The sequence below is a fragment of the Penaeus japonicus genome, unplaced genomic scaffold, assembly GCF_977035675.1.
Source record: "Penaeus japonicus unplaced genomic scaffold, GWHDUDI00000001_assembly GWHDUDI00000026, whole genome shotgun sequence".
NCBI lineage: Eukaryota > Metazoa > Arthropoda > Malacostraca > Decapoda > Penaeidae > Penaeus > Penaeus japonicus.
Genome location: NW_028234428.1, coordinates 3,881,373 through 3,886,372, shown reverse-complemented (window position 1 = coordinate 3,886,372; position 5,000 = coordinate 3,881,373). Strand labels below are relative to the sequence as shown.

Here is a 5,000-nt window from a genome sequence, read left to right as displayed (position 1 = left end):
CTCTCATCCCTAAACCCCATCCAATACCCTCCCTAAACTTCCCAACTTCCAATGTACCCTTTTTTGATCGCTTGTTAAAATCAAAGAGTTTCTCACGCCCCGAAGGACAGTCGCGTCCCCATTCCTAAGGCCCCAGCCAATTTCATTCTCTCGATAAAAGTGTCCCATATTTCCCGAAAAAAATACACAAAAAGGGGACGGGTCGCGTACAGAGTGCGGCGCGGGTGTCCCACGACCCTTCCAGAGGCGAGACCAGTTTCATTTTCTCCGCCGAAGAGACCAAACCAGCTCACGCGATTATCTGCCGCGCAATCGGCCAGATCTTCGTCCTCTGGCAGTCAGCGGCAGAGAGCTCGTTTGGCGCTGTTTGCACGCGACGGAGACTAAACATACACAGCTCGTTTGGGGGGCGACGAGGAGGCTGTTGCCATGACGCCGCTTACCTGCCGGAGGCTGCAAGTCCTGCTCTTCCCTTCGACAAACACCGCCGGCCGTTCCGAGAGGTGCCCGCCTCCTCTCTCCCAGCCGCAGCATCCTCCTCTCCTATCCACTCCACACTCTCCCAACTGTGTACTCAATGTCGCCACATTTTGCTTGCACAGGCGATTGGGGTTTGCAGATTCCTGAGTCCGCAGTCCCCTATTCCGGCTAAAGAAAGTGGAAAAGGGCGTGGGGAGGGTGGGGAAGGGAAGGGGGGAGGGAAGAGAGAGAGAGAGAGAGAGAGAGAGAGAGAGAGAGAGAGAGAGAGAGAGAGAGAGAGAGAGAGAGAGAGAGAGAGAGAGAGAGAGAGAGAGAGAGAGAGAGAGAGAGAGAGAGAGAGAGAGAGAGAGAGAGAGAGAGAGAGAGAGAGAGAGAGAGAGAGAGAGAGAGAGAGAGAAAGAGGGGGGGGACTTGTAACAAGGAAAAATCTTCCAGGTCCTTCTTCACAACTGCGTTTCCCTGCTGCCTTATCCTATTTTGATTCTGACTGCTTCATGAGAGTCTTTGCTCTTTGCCAAACACAGGTGTTTCGGCTCCTTGCAACCATCACGTAATGATACACAACCCTTATAAGACAGACAAAAAGAAAGAAACAAACAAACAAAGAAGAGAGAAAACACGCGATGTTTCAAACCAAACCAGGAGACTAATGTGAGGTTTTTTCCCTCCACGGATTTTTTTTAACATGTCACACTGTTTGTACTTTGTGCTAAAAAGCCCCCTTTCGACCACAGTTTCACCGAGGATTTTCTGATTTTCTCGACATCCTCCTATAAAGACAAATATACTCAGCAAGGGGACGTCCCATCATCGAGGCGTAGCTGTTTACACTGCATTCGGATGCTTGTACGATATGTTTGTGCCGCTGTGTAACACGCTCATGCATCCATTTTCAATATCTGGTAAATATGGAGAAAAAAAACATGGTGGGTTTTGGAAATAACATTGACCCCTCTCCCTCAAACTTCCTATTCCCCTTTCTTTCTCTTTCTCTTTTTTTTTCTCTCTCTACCTTCTTATCCTCTCTCACAACCTAAACTCCTTCCGTCCATTTCGCCGAGGGGTACAACCGCGCGCTTCTCTGGCACGAGGCAGAGGCCTCCTTCCCCTTCCCCTTCCCCTTCCCCTTCCCCTCCCACTCCTTCTTATTTGACCCAGCGCTCATTTGCCAAGAACCAAAATATCAAAGACTCGAGCTGTTTTATGAAGACGTCGGAGGTCTCTTGGGATCTCGGGAGACACCCGTGATCTCTCTCTTCCATCGCCACGTAATGAAGTCTAGGTAAGATGGGGTGGGGGTCAGGGGTTGGGTAGGGGGAGTAGGACGGGGGAGGAGGTAGGGTTCATGGGGGGGGGATGGTAAGGAGGGGTAGAGAAGGTAAGTAGGGAAAACAGGGAATCACCATCTTCAGAAAAAAGAACAAAAAAGAAAACGAGAAAAAAAGGATTAGAAGATAACAAAAATCCTTATACATTTCTGTGCTTATTTCACATTTTTTCAAAACGAAACTGCGCTGCCAAGAAGTATTATTTCCTGCCTTCCTCCTTTGTTTATTTTGCAAGAACAAAACGACATACAGGATGACATGAAAGTCTTTTCTTTGTCTGTTTACTCGCTTCGCAAGAGTCGGAAACATTCAAACACAGACAATTCCAAAACTCGTCGAGAATGTAGATCTGACAGCGTAATCAGACAAGAAGTATAACTAATGATGTTTCTAGAATTCATCCGCGTGCAATATGGAACCTGCAATCCCAAATGCATAAATCCACGAAGGGACGCTTAATGTTGCACCACCTGTGACAAATCTACGGCTGACTGACGCCACGTTTCAGTAACTAATGGGCTCGGTAATATCCTAGACAATATCACAAACGGCTAATATAACATATTGCGTAGTGACAAAGCACTTGTACATAATCGCCAGTAACATGTGCAGATGATGTTAATGTGACGTACATTTAATTAAAATGTAAAAAAAAATGATATATCGGGAATATGATAATAATAATAGTGGTTACAAAACAAGGATGAGAAAGAAAAAAATAGCTACTACAAACGATACAATGATCAAAATGACTATGATAATGATTATGATGATGATGATGATAATGATGACGTTCGTTCCGTCTGGCGTCGTTATGTGACGCTTCCGACCGTCGGTCGGTCTACATGAGGAGGGATGGCCCTTAGCGCTAGCGCTGCCAACTGCAGGTGATGTCAGCTTTCGCTGTATTGACCCTGACGTTTGAAAGTTAACTGCATTTTGGACCCCCCCCCCCCATCCAAAGTGCAGTGAACAATCAAACGCTGAACTAGCTGAACAAAAGGAGCAAGCAATCACACACGCGATATTCAAACAAAACAACAACCAGTGATTATTTCATCAAAAACAAATTCAGAAAAGACCTTATATAATCATTAACTTTCAGTATAAGCAACGCTTACAAATGCGCCCCTAGACCAGCCATAAATATGGGGACACAGCACTTTGCTCTTACATTAACTGTTAAGAGACCATTTCTTAATTACGCTTATCACTATTATTATCATTAACATTATCATCATCATCCTCATTATCATCATCATCATTATCAACCGCCGTTCGACATTCCAGATAACCAATTTAAATCTTAATCCCAGAGTAATTAGCTTGAGAATAAACAGCAGACGCAGACACAAACGCTTCCACCTCCTGCCCCCCTCAAAAAAAAAGAAAAAAAAGATCAGTAATCCTTTTCTGAAAACCTAAGCGAATAACACCTTCTTCCACTTCCACGCACTCTCTCTTGCCCCGAACAGCAATCTCCGAGACGCGAGACAAAGTAGAGCAAAGACGCTGCAACTCCTTCTAAGAAGAAGCTGGGAACGTGAGCGCGAACGACGTCTCTCTCTCTCTCTCTTGAGTTCTCTCTTGGCAGTTGGGCGACCGCCGTTGGGAGGGACGGAAATGCAAAGTAAATCAGTACTTGATATAAATACATAAACACTGACAATGGTCATAAAGACAAATTATGATGATTGATGATTATAACCACTTCATAATGATCATAATCATCACAATCACATTTCTGCACTGTCATCGGAATTATCGCCATCATTATTATCGTTATCGCTGTCTAGTAATCATCACCATCATCATCATCACCACCATAACCTTATTCTCCAAAACCAGCAACTGATCAACTTCTTTCTTTCTCAGAAAAAAAAAATAAATAAAAACATATAACTTCATAATAACAGGAAGAAATAGAATAAATAAATTACATAAAAGGAAATCAAATAGTAATTTGCACGGATATCACACCGGCCCCACCGCCGTTATCATTCACGGCCGGTAAAATACGCTCGTGTCGCCGGTCGATCAAGCAGACTGTGATTAAAGAGAGCCATCGGGTGTGTGGGTGTGGGTGTGGGGAGGTGTGGGTGTGAGTGTGAGTGTGAGTGTGGGGAGGTGTGGGTGTGAGTGTGAGTGTGGAGAGGTGTGGGTGTGAGTGTGAATGTAGGGAGGTGTGAGTGTGGGGAGGTGTGAGTGTGGGTGTGAGTGTGAGTGTGGGGAGGTGTGGGTGTGAGTGTGGGTGTGAGTGTGGGTGGGGGTGTGGGGAGGTGTGAGTGTGGGGAGGTGTGGGTGTGAGTGTGGGGAGGTGTGGGTGTGGGTGTGAGTGTGGGGAGGTGTGAGTGTGGGGAGGTGTGAGTGTGGGGAGGTGTGAGTGTGGGGAGGTGTGGGTGTGAGTGTGGGGAGGTGTGCGTGTGTGGGTGGTGAGGGTGGGTATAGTGGGATTGAAGGGAATGAAGGGAGTGAAGGGGGATGAATGGGAAATGAAGGGGTTTGGCTGAGGAGGAAGGAGGTGAATGAGAGGTTGGGTGGAGTGGGATGAAAGGGGGCGGGGGTGAAGGAGTGGGCGGAGTGGTGATGAAGTTGGGGGTTGGGGTTGGGGTTTGCTGAGGTGTTGAAGGGCTGAGAAGTGAAGGGGAGAAGGGGGAAGCAGAGATAGACGGATTCGATAAGGCTTCATCAGCATCGTTCTTATCCTAACTTTTGATTGGAGTTCCCTTAATCAGCGACACTCTTAATTTGACGTCCAAAAGTTGATAAAATTCCATTCTGATTCCAGTCGCATTAAATATATAAATATAAATATAAATATATATATATATATATATATATATATATATGTATATATATATATATATATATTTATGTGTATATATATATTTATGGATATACATTTATATATATCTATGTATATGTATATGTATATGTATATATATGTATGTATGTATATATATATATATATATATATATATATATATATATATATATATATATATATATATTAATCATAAAGAAAAAGTGAAACATCACTGGGGAGATGACATCTTTATCAGTGTTGTCACCTCTGATACCTTTTCGTAACTATATCTTTAGGATGTATTCTATTTTTGGTATCTTTTTTTTTTTTCTTGGGGGTGGGGATGAGGCAGGGTGGGTTATTATCATTATTTTCCAATTAGGACA

General features: G+C 44.3%; 1 protein-coding gene across 1 annotated transcript in view; it reads right to left on the bottom strand.

Annotated features, from left to right (window-relative positions):
* The window catches only part of Tomosyn (syntaxin-binding protein tomosyn), a gene marked incomplete in the record, with an annotated part of 544,120 nt that overhangs the window by 128,372 nt on the left and 410,748 nt on the right, over window positions 1-5,000 (bottom strand).